We start from the raw sequence: 12,562 nt of genomic DNA, 5'->3' as shown, positions 1-12,562 counted from the left end.
ATTCATTAACTTCACTAATATTTGATGCTCACCTATTTATAAGTTCCTGGTATGATGAAAGAAAAATAGATTAATAAAGCTATAGGGGCTGTCAGGGAATTTATAACCTCATGAAGATGAAGGAAAGAACCAGGTGACCATAAAATAAGGAGGGATGGGCCCCAGATATGGTACTTTGTTCTCACTGTGCATGTAGTTATGTGGGGAAGGCTCCCTGGCCTTGCTGCAGTTAGAGGCCTCCACCGGGATCTCCTGGGGCTCCCAGTCTTCTCCCATCATGGTATCTCAGCTGGGGGTGTGACTCTGGACCCGTCTACCTTCTCAACTAGTCTGAGGTCCCTGAAGAACTGGGGCTGTCTTTCCAAAGAACTATTCCCAGCTCAGGGTTAGGAGTAAGCTACTGAGCTGTTGAGCAAGCGCTCAATACTGTTGGCTGAATAAAGAAATGAATGAGTGACTATTGTAGCATCCTGATTCTAAAAGATTCTGGTCTTACCCCTCCTGCTATCTTCCTTGTTAAAGGTGAAGATTATGAGGAGGAGGGCACCTTTTCGCAGATCTGAGAGGGAGATCTGGTGACTTAAGGTACAGGGAGGTGTGAGATTTTGAGATCTGTAAATGAATGTGCTACTTCTGTGGGTATGGAGTCATTCTTCATTGGAGACCTCTATTCTTCCTGCTGGCCTTACTTTTTTTTAGTAATCTGGAAATAGTTTTCTAAGAGCAAGTGGTGGGTACAGGCAGTGGGTAGGAAAGGGGGCAGAGAGTGGATGATGGGAGGAAAAAAATGTCTGGAACAGCTGGCTTGGCCCTCTGTCCTATGGCCACTTCCTCTCTTTCCTTTCTCAGCCAGGTCTCACATTTTTGCCAACCTTACAGTTCCTAATCCCCACCTACCTGTCGTTTCTCTTCACCTCCCACCGAAACTCCTCTCACCGGAGCCGTAACTGGAACCCGGAGTACCTTGTGTCCTTCTTGCTGTACTTAACCTCTCTGTAGCATGTGGCAGTTGGCTCTTTTCTCCTAGTGTTTTAGTTCTGTTCTGACCCAAGCTCTGACCACCTGTCTGTCTGTCTGTAGATACTTCTCCTTCCCGGGCCCTCCTCTGCTGGCTTGGAAATGTCAGAGATGACCCTCTCAGCTCTCTCTCTCTGTGTTACCCTCTCAGTGGTGATGTGGTCTTTGCCCATAGAATCACCATTCTGTCTGTGCTGAGGATTCATATCTTGCTCCAGAATCCTAGGTCTGCACATCCACCTGCCTACTACACTCTTCCTTTGGGATATCCCTTAAGCATTTCAAACTCAACATCCCAAGATAAATTATTCTCTATTGCCTCCTGCAAATCTGCTCATCTTCCTCCCTCCTATAACCCAATGGACGGCACCATTGGAATATTCACACAGTAGGCTGAGCCGGAAATGCAATGGCCCATTCCTCTTTTATCCTCCATATCTATGGGGTCATTGAAACTCGCTAATTTCACCTCTTCATGGAACCAGCATTTAGGCATCTGTGGGTAAGAAGGGCCAATGTTTGGGTGGTATTTATAAATAAAACTCTGCCCTTGTGAAGTTCACAGTCAGGCCCACTTCTTTAAAGTCTTTCTTGTCAGCATCCTCCTTCTTATCTCCAAGGTTACAGCTTTCATTACAGTCCATTTTATCATCCACCTTTGATTATTCATTTACTGAACACCTACCGTGGGCTCTGCAAATACTACTGGACAGAGTGAGTACTGAACTCAAACCCTGTGCATGTTAGGCAACCATTCTGCCTCTGAGCCACTCCCTTAGTCCCATGAAATGACATTTGAACTAATTATGACAAAAATGTTGATAATGTGAAGATCTAGGGGAAAGAGTCTAGGCAGAAGAAATGGCTCAAGAAAAGGTTGAAGTAGCCTTGTGATGTTTTGAGAACAAAGAAAGCAGAGAAAGATGCCCAGGAGAAAAGTAGTAGGAGGTGAGATTGCTAAGTAGGTGAGAACAATTTGCTGAAGTGATTTTAACTAAAGATCTGTGGGGAAGTGAGGGAAGAGCCACGTCAGTCACTGAAGAAAGCACACGCCAGGACACAGTAAGAGCAAAGGCCCTGAGCAGCTTAGAGTGCTGGAATTGCAGGCATGTACCACCATGCCCAGCTGAATAGTTGGTATTTTATTCATTTGCATATTTAAGAGAATTTGGCCTGTTAGAGTAACAGGTCAGTTTTGCCATTTGGTGCCTGTAATCCTAGCACTCTGGGAGGATGACACAAGGATCACAAGTTTGAGGTTAGCTTGGGTAACTTAGCACTTTAGCAAGACTCTGTCTCAAAATTCAAAAGGGCTGGAGATGTAGCTCAGTGTGAAGGTCCTGGGTTCAGTACCTCCCTCCAAGTGTAATTGCTTATGGGTTGTAATTTTAAGCCAAAATCTTTATATATAGTTTTAGGACATTTATTTAAGAAAACTCAAGGTTCATGTATTTAAAAGTTGGACATGATTATTTTTTGTGGTGCTGGGGATTGAAGCCAGGGCCCCTATGTATGCTTGGCAAATGTTCTATCATGAAACTATATACTCAGTCCTTGATATAATATTTATAAGAATTATTTAGAAAAGTAGCAAGGTTTATTGTTCAACATTGACGTACTTAAAGAAATCTGGGTACAGTGGTTCACATCTGTAATTCTAGCTACTCAGGAGGCTAAGGCAAGCCCAGCCCAGGCAACTTAGGGAGACCCTATCTCAAAATTTAAAAAAGGGTTGGGGATGTAGCTCAGTGGTAAACACACACACACACACACACACACACACATCTTGCTATGTTCCCTAAGTTGGTCTCAAACTTCTGGGCTCAAGTGAGCCCAGACTCCCAAGTAGCTGAGGCTACAGGGATGCAATGCCATACCTGGCTTAAGAAATAGAATATATTAAGCTTTAATTAAATAAATTTGTTTGTAATTGGAACAAAAAAACCTTCTTAAAAGTTATTACTAAAATTTGCTAGGCTTAGAATAAGATTTGTAAACTAAACAATGCTTAAGAAAGAGCTGAATTTTTAAATTAGTAACCTTTAATAAAAATTAATGTAAAAAACTGAAGTAAACAGTCTCCTCTGCTTAAAAATGCCTTTAAAGAAACCAAAACTCATATTGATCAATATCAAGCCATGCCCTCTATAGACCCTATACTTCAGTCATACTAGCTATTTTTTTAGGGGGGGAGGCGGTAAATTTGGATGTATGCTATGCACCAAACAGTATTATAGAAGCTTGGAACTAAAAACTCAATAAAAGCATACTGTCTTTTCTATCAAGAAATCAGTTTGCTGAGAAGAAACTTGTAAAGAAAGATTCTTTGAGGAGCAATAGCCATTCATCCAAATAGCTTTGTTCAATTTTAACCCAAAATCTCATGTAAAGTAGCCCTTTCAGCCATGGTATTGGAAAACTCTAAAAATATGTTCCGTTTTCCTTCCATTGTGTAATATATATCTTTACTCTGCTTTATGAAATGTCCTGTCTCCCTCTCTCTTGTTTTTTAAGACTCAGGTCAAGGATCACCTCTAGAAGTTTTTTCTTGTATTTCCCACCAGGCAGCTCTGAATATCAGTCTACATCTCTTTTACCTTCCCACAGCTTCTGTACCTACTTCTAGCCAGACACTAGAACTCTAAGCATTTCAATCTTTATAATAAACCTATAAGGGAAGTATTGTATTATGCTAATTTACAGATGAGGAAAACAAGATTCAGAGAATTAACTAAGGTGTCCACATCCAGACAGCAAATGCACACAGAGCTGAGAACTGAGTCCTGTCAGTCTGGCTCTAGTCTGTGGTCTCACACATCAAACTATTGGTGCTCAATAAATTCTTGATGAACACATGAATAAGCAGATATTTAAAATGCCGTAAGCAACTAGAGAGAGGTTCTTTGTACCCAGAAAGCCCGGGCTGAAAAATCAGTTCTGCCAGCTACTGGCGGTAAGACCTTGAAAAATTATTCAATCTCTTTAAACCTCAGTTTCCTCTTCTTTAAAATGGAAAGGACAGATCCTTTTTGGATTGTACTAGAGATACACACAGTTTGGCATTTAATAGGAATCAAAATTAATCAGATTAAATAGTTGGCATGACTTTATATGAAACACCAGTTTCAGACAGAGCAGTTTTCAGGAAATATTTTACTAAAATTAGAAGGTAAGAGATATGATTCCAATAATATAAAAGCTAACACATTCATGCTTAATCTGTGTCATGAAGTGTGTAAATTGTAAACAAAAATTGATTTCACCCTCACAATGTTGCAAGTACTATTATTGTCTCCATTGTACAGATGAGGAATCCCAAAGATTGCAGAAGTCAAACAATCTAACAAGTCATACAACTAAAAAGTGGCAAAGCTGGATTCAAATCTAGACCTGTCTGGCTATAGCAACATAGTTTGTCAGCACGAGGTACTGTTACAATTTCCTCTGGCAATACAATAGAATAATTTTTTTTTTTTTTTTTTTGGTACTGGGGATCGAACTCAGATCCTTGCGCTTGTGCAGCAGGCAGCAAAACCACTGAGCTAAATCCCCGGCCCACAATAGAATGATTCTGAGCTTGACATCAAGATGGATAGAGCAAAAGAAGACAAAGAATGAGAGTGAGGGGATGGGATAGGGACGCTCATAAGTTAAATTTGGGGGAACTGGAACATTTGGTGCCCGTGGTATGTGAGCTATTCAACAAGTAGGTGAAATACAGGATTAGAGCCCAGGAGAGAGGATAGACTAAAAACAAAGATAAGATAATGGTTTGAATTATGGGAAGAACTGGGTATGGAGGTACACACTTATAGTCCAAGCTATTCAGGAGGGTGAGGCAGATGGTTTGAGATTGGGAGTTCCAGGACAGACAAGGCAACATAGCGAGACCCTGCCTCACAAAGAATTATGGGAAGAGATGAAACCATTCACAATGAGTGTCTGAAGGAATAGAAGAGTAGGAAGGAACCGTGAAAAAGTCGACATTTAAAAAGCAGAAGGAAACAAGCCCATAAAACACACTGATAAGCAGTTAGAGACTCAAGAAGTGTAGCTAGTGTAGATAGTAAAAGAGAGAAGGAAGCGGCTTATTAACTTCTGTAGTCAACAAATACCTGTTGAATGTTAGGCACTTTTTGAGGAGCTAGGATTCTATCAGTGAATAAAACAGATAATGATCCTTGCCCTTATGAAGTTTATATTCTGGTCAGGGGAGACAAGGCAATAAATGTATAAATATATAATCAGGTGACGGTAAGTGCTATGGAGAAAATTAGGCAGGGTGGGAGGTAAATGGAGTGGGAGGAGCCACTCCATATATGCTGGATAGGGACATTAGCATGTGGGCCCTATAGATATCTTGGGGAAGAGTTCTGTGTAGAGGGAGGGCAAAAAGAAAGATCTTGAGACAAAGTGTGTTTGGTGTGGCTGCAGAAGAGCAAGAAAGCTGAGCAAACCAGAGGAGAGTAGAGGGCAGGATGTTAGGAAACGAGATAGAGAAACTGGAGAGGATGGTTTATGTAGGACTCTGGCTTTCATTCTCAAATGGGATGACACTGGAGGGATTTGACAGAGGGGGCATGATTTGAATAATGATTTAAAAGGATTCCTCTGGATATAGTATTGAGACTATAATAAGAATGGAGAAAGTGAACAGAGAGACCAATGAGGAGACTGCTGCAAAACTCCAAGTAAGGGTGATGGGGTTTGGACCAGAAGGTTAAAAGTAGAGGTAATGAAAACAGACTAGACTCTGGATATGTCATGAAAATAGAGTCAATAGTATTAGCTGATATCCAAGTGGAATTATGAATCTAGGGTGCAGTGAACAGCCTAGGTGAAGAATAGCAAAAGCAATTCTAGGTAACAGAGACATGGCAGGGGGTATTACAACCCCCAACTTGAAACTATACTACAAAGCTACTGTGATAAAAACAGCATGGTACTTAAAAAAACAGCATGGTACTGGCAAAGGAAAAGACCTGAGGACCAGTGGAACAGATTAGAAGATGCAGAAACAACTCCAGACACACTCTGCCACCTCATCTTTGACAAAGGAGCCAAACACCCTCACTGGAGGAAAGATAGCCTCTTTAACAAATGGTGCTGGAAAAATTGGGTTTCAACTTGCCAAAGATTAAAACTAGGCCTATATCTCTCACCATGCACTAAACTAAAATCCAAATGTATTAAATACCTAAATATTAAAACAGAAACACTGAACTGGCTGGAACAAAGGTTAGGTAGAACTCTTGAAGACATTGGGGTAGGAAAAGATTTTATGAACAAAACCTCAGTTGTTTGTGAACTAGCACAAACAATCAACAAGTGGGATCTCTTCTTATTAAAAGGCTTCTGCACAGCAAGAGAAACCACCAACAGAGTGAAGAGACAATCCACAATGTAGGAAAAAAATGTTCACCTGCTGTTCCTCAGACAAAGGTCTACTATCTAGAATCTATAAAGAACTTAAAAAAATCAGACCTCCCAAATTTAAAGACCCAGTCCAAAAATGGGCATCTGAAATGAACAGACATTTCTCAGACAAAGAAGTTAAAATAGCAAATAAACATATGAAAAAATGTTCAACATCACTGGTCATTTGAGAGATGCAAATGAAAACAACACTGAGATTCCACCTCACCCCAGAAAGAATGGCTACTATCCTGAAATCAACCAATAACAAATGCTGGAGGGGCTGTGGGGAAAGAGGAACCCTGCTCCACTGTTGGTGGGAGTGTCGACTGGTGCAACCACTGTGGAAATCAGTATGGAGATACCTCAAAGAACTAGGACTGGAAGTAGCATTTCACCCAGTTATTCCCTTGATAGGTATCTTCCCCAAACAATTAAAAGAATCATACCACAGTGATATATGTGCACCCAGGTTCATAGCAGCACGGTTTGTAATAGCTAACCCTTGGAAGCAGCCCAATTGCCCATCAGCTGGAGACTGGATAAAGAAAATGTGGGTTTTTGGAAGCTCAGCCGGTCCCAGCACCCAGAAGGAAGCTCCCCGCCTCCATCCCAGGCTCCTAGGGCAGTGAAGCTCAGCTGGTCCCAGCACCCGGAAGGAAGCTCCTCTGCGGCCATCCCAAGCTCCTAGGGCAGAGAAGGTGAGCCGTGTGGGAGCCAGAAGCACCCCCCGCCATGGAAATGAGAAGACACATAAACAAGCCTCAAAAACAGAGTTCCAGATCACCTACAGCAACCCCAAAGGGAAACGAGATGGAACAATCTGATACTCAACCACCTGGACTCTCTGAACTGGCAACAAAAGAGGATCTGGGAAAAATGAAATCAGAAATAATTACTCAGATAACAGCAAAGATTTTGCTCATGGTGCAAGACATGATTAATAAATCTAGAGAGGACACAGATAAAAAAAATAGAGGATCTGAGGAACATGATGGAATCCCAACATAGGAAACAAATGGAATCCATAAAACAGATGCAAACAGATTTCCAGGAGATGAAAAACTCCATCAAAAGTCTGAGCAGCAGAATGAACCAATGTGAGGATAGAATTTCAGATATAGAAGATAAGATTGCAATTAGTGAGGTGGAAAAGAAAAATTGCTTTAAAATTGTAAGGGAACACGAGAAATCAGTCCAGCAGCTGCTAGATGATGCAAAGAAGAATAACATAAGACTGATTGGAGTCAATGAAGAAAGAGGAAAGAATGCAGATGACATAAAAAAACTCTTCACAGAAGTGATGGCAGAAAACTTCCCAAGGAGGGGAAAAGAACTTGACATACAGATTAGTGAGGCATATAGGACTCCAGCTAGCCTTAATCAAAAAAAAATCTACACATAGGCATATAATAGTTAGGATTTCAGAAATCCAACAGAAGAACAAAATTCTACAAGCAGTGAGAGAAAAGAAACAAATCACATACAAGGGAAAGCCCATCAGAATCACAGCAGACTTCTCAATGCAAACCCTCAAGGCAAGAAGAGCTTGGAGTGATGTATTTCAAGCCCTAAAGGAAAACAGCCTCCAACCCAGACTGATGTACCCTGCAAAACTATCTTTCAAAATTGATGGAGAAATAAGATACTTTCATGATAAAGAGCACCTTAGGAATTTCATGAATACCAAACCGGCACTCCAAAATATTTTAGACAATACCCTAGGAAAAGACAATGAGGATCACAACCCCAGGAAACCCAGCAGAATGAATCCACTGGGCGTGACAAATTAAACGCAAAGGGGGAGAATCCAACAAAAGTCATGACAAGGCTTTTAAAACTTTTAACTTCATCTCCCCAATGAGTGTATAATTCAATCTTATTATTGTACCGATTAGTATTTTTCTGATTCTAGAGTTGTACACCATTCCTTGTGCTATACTGGGTATTTATCATCTTCTTATGTCTACATTTTAATTGGGTTGTCTATTAATGAGCTCTAAGAATTCTTTATATATTCTGCTCATAGGTTATATGCATTGTAAATATGGTCTGTTTAAGGACTACTTTTCATTTTAATGATGTCATTTAAAGTTCTAAATTTTGATGGAATCTCATTTATCATTTTCTTTTTATACACCATGCTGGTTGTATCCTAGGTAGTTCTTGCCTACCTTGAATTTATAAACATTTTCCCTTATAATTTCTTCTTAAAGTTTTATACTTTTAGGCTTTCTTATTTAGGTTCATAGATCCCTTCAAGTTATTTTCATGTATGGAAAAAAAGGGTTGAGGTTAATTTTTTATATACAGATACCAGGTGTTCTAGTGCCATTTGCTGAAAACACTATCTCTTCCTCAGCTCTTGAATTGAGTTTATATTCTATAAAATGCTAATGTTAAATAATCTTTTAAAACTCAGTGGACCATATATGTGTGGTTCTATTTCTAGATTCTCTGTTTTATTCCAATGATCTATATGTCTTTCCTTACACCAACACTGCCTTGATTACTGTAGCTTTAGAAGAAGTGTTAAAATTAGGTACTAAACGTCTTCCAACACTGGTTTTGTTTTTGTTTTTGTTTTTAACTTTTCTAGGTCCTTTGTACTTCTACATAACTTTTAAATTTCAACATCCAATTCTTCATTTATAGCAAGTATACACAGACCTGAATTTTTATATATACCTTGTGTTTTCTAATCCTGCTAAATTCAAGTACAAGTTCTAGGGGCTCCTAGAGATTTCTTAGTATTTTCTCTGTAGATGATCATTTCATCTACATATAAAGATTTTGCTTCTGCCGTGCCAATCCTATCCTAGTTGTGTCATTTTATTGCCAGACTATTTTGGTTTAGACCTATGTTTCAAAGTCTAATGGACAGATGAAGAGTAAGCATATCTATGTTCATACTTTTTTCTTCTATTATCTTTATCCAGTTTTAGGATTAGCACAATGTTGAGTTCCTGAAATGAGGAGAGAAGTGTTCCTTCTTTTTTCTGCTTTAATTGTTTGATATAATTTATCAGTTAAAATGTTTATGAGCCTGCTGTTGTCATATAGGTAGGTTTTCAAGCTCGGAATATAATTTCTTTTATAGGTGCTATTCAAATTTTATATTTCCTCCAGAGTTAGTTTCATTAATTTGTCTTCCAAGTTATTTCTTAGAAGTTGTCAAATTTATTTCAAAACAGATTTTTGTAATATGCTTTCTATATCCTTTTAAATTCTGTAAAATCTGTGGTAATGTCTCCTAGATCTTAATATTGTAATTTAAAAAATGTATAACTGATATTGTGTAACAGGAAGAAAAGGTCTAAAAGAGCAGGGGAATTGGGAGGGGTAGGGGAAGGGAAAAAAGGGAAAGGAAAAAATATGAGAAGAGGAAAAAAATGGAAACAAGGTCTTTGCAAATAGGGAAGGGTGGAGGGGTGAAGGGAGGGCAAGGGAAGGGGGAAAAAAGTAAGAACCAAGAGACTCATGTAATGGTACAATATCCCAATGATGAATGTAACTGTATTGTATACCTAAAATGTACCAATAAACTGAATGGGGAAAAAAATTAGAGCCCCCAAATTTAAAGACCCAATCCAAAATTGGGCATCTGAAATAAAAAGATACTTCTCAGATGAAGAATTAGAAATGTCAAGTAAATATATGAAAAAATGTTCAACATTTTTGGTCATTCGTGATATGCAAATTAAAACAACACTGAGATTTCATCTCACTCTAGAAGAAATGGCTGCTTTCAAGAAATCAACCAGTAACATATGCTGGTGGGGCTGTGAGGAAAAAGGAACCCTTCTCCACTGTTGGTGGGAGTACAGAATGGTCCAACCACTGTGGAAATCAGTGTGGAGATTTCTCAAAAAACTTAAACTGGAGGTTCCATTTGACCCAGCTATATCTCTTCTTGGTATCTTCCCAAGAGAATTTAAAGTCTCATACCACAGCAATATCTACACACCCATGTTTATACCACATAGTTTGTAATAGCCAAATCTTGGAAACAACCCAAATGCTCATTAACTGAAGAGTAGATAAACAAGATGTGGAGTTTTTTGTTTTGTTTTGTTTCGTTTTTTAGCACCAGGAATGGAACTCAGGACCTTGTGCTTGCCAGGCAGGTGTGGTGCCACTAAGCTACATCCCCAGACCAAGATATGTGTGTGTGTGTGTGTGTTTTAACACAATGGAGTACTACTCTGCCATAAAGAAGTATGAGCTTCAGACATTTATAGTTGAATGATGGACCTTGAGATTATACCCCTAAGTGAAATAAATCAGACACACATGTTTAAATACCGCATTATTTCTCTAATGTGAGAAACCAAGAGTGGAAATAAGGACTGAAATGTACAATGGAGGTTGGGCAATGGGAAGAAAGTGTTCAAATGGGAAGGGGAACAGGGGAGGAGGGAGGGAGAAAGGAAGAAAGGTATAAGAAAAAAAGTGAAAACAGAAGGAAAAATGGAAACAAAGCTTTTGTACATAGGGAGGGGAGTGGGCTTGAGGGGGGAATGGGATAAAATAAAATGAAATTTATTTTTTAAAAGAGCGAAGGGGGGCGGGATTTAGCTCAGTGGTTTAGCTGCCTGCTGTGCAAGCACAAGGGCTCGAGTTCGATCCCCAGTACCAAAAAAAAAAAAAAAAAAAAAAAAAGAGAGAGAAGGGAGCAGGTCTGGGATGTCATGTGAAGTCATGGGCATCTTTTCTTTGGTGTCTTTTAAGTTGAGAGATATTACATCAGTGCCAGATATTACAAAAAGCCTCAGGAAACTCAGAATACTTGATTTGGGTGTCCATTTGCCATCTCAGTGAAATCTGTTTCTAAGGAGCAGTGAAGGTACCAACAAGATTTCCATGAATTAAAGAATTAATGGACCATTATACAAAGCAGATAGTGTACAGATTTAGATGAGGGTAGGAGAAATAGGACATAGCTGGAAGTGATACAGGGTAAATACGTTTTTGTGTTTTTAAAAATTTTTGTAATGTGTCCGGGCTGTGTGGGAAGAGTTAGTTGAATGGAAAATGCTAAAGAATCAGGAGAAAGAATAACTGATGGTGCAGGGATTGGTCTCAGGAAGGTAAAGGGTCACCTTACCCTATGAAAGTAGAGGGAAGATAAGGAGGTAAGGCTGGGGTGAGGTAGGTAGAAGTCAAGGTAAGATGGCAAGGGGAGAAATCAAAGCTAATTGCCTCTGACTCCCCTATAAATGCCAATGAAGAGTTTTTTTTAAAGAATAAACTTTCTTGAAGAGTGAAAAATGTTTGGCAAAGCTGTGTGCTTTCCTAGAGGTGCCTGGCATGTAAAGAGAAGCACTGGTGGTATGGCCAAAGCTGCATTTCTGCAGTGTTCTCAGTGACACAGAGAAATAGATGGATCAAAACAGGCCTGGGAGTGTAAAACGTGTAAACAGACAAGGTGAGGAGATTGAGGGTACAATAAGATCGGTTTAAGCGGTGGGCAAGATGATGCATAGAGTTACAGAGGCAGAGAGACATGTTTCTATGAGTTGAGAGGCTGATAGAATGGGAAATAGATGTAGAACACCTAGAAGGATGGAGGCTATGGGCATGTGGCTTTGGATCTCAGAGGAGGGATAGATCGGGAAAGCAGATGGAGGGAAAGGGTGTGAGTGCTGAGATAGAGAAATAAGTCTTTGCAACTAGAATACACAGTATTTCTGTGTAATGAGGTTGCCCAGGATGACAGTAGCGCTGGGATGGAGGATGCCTGGAACAGTGCCAACAGAATAGGGTTATGGTAGATTACAAAGGTTAGAGTGGGTAAAGTAGTGTGGAGGTGGGTGGGAGGGGTCTGAGCTGGGTCTAACTTTTGAGTGTGAAGGGCTTGAGGAAATAGATGTCCTGGGGATTGAGGAATCCACAGGTATGCCTAATGCAAAGGCCTAGGGTTCTGTTTATGGTTTGAGAATCTTGCCTCCCACGAACAGTTTAACAGACTACGAAATGTGAGTAGATGTGAAGGGCTGCTGGGTCTAGAGTCACTCCTTTGTCAGGGGTAAGGGTCAGGGAGGATAGCCAGCACAGAGGGAGGGGTGTGTGTGTGTGTGTGTGTGTGTGTGTGTGTGTGTGTGTGTGTGTGTGTGTGTGTGTGTGTGTG

General features: G+C 39.9%; 1 protein-coding gene across 1 annotated transcript in view; it reads right to left on the bottom strand.

Moving 5' to 3' along the window:
• Syce3 (synaptonemal complex central element protein 3) overlaps window positions 1–12,562 on the bottom strand; it is a 30,951-nt gene that overhangs the window by 17,613 nt on the left and 776 nt on the right. The gene's annotated exons all lie outside the window — the stretch shown is intronic.

The sequence above is a fragment of the Heterocephalus glaber genome, unplaced genomic scaffold (assembly GCF_053883595.1).
Source record: "Heterocephalus glaber isolate CG9 unplaced genomic scaffold, H.glaber_assembly_v1.0 deba00001444, whole genome shotgun sequence".
NCBI lineage: Eukaryota > Metazoa > Chordata > Mammalia > Rodentia > Bathyergidae > Heterocephalus > Heterocephalus glaber.
This window is presented reverse-complemented; position numbering and strand designations above follow the sequence as displayed.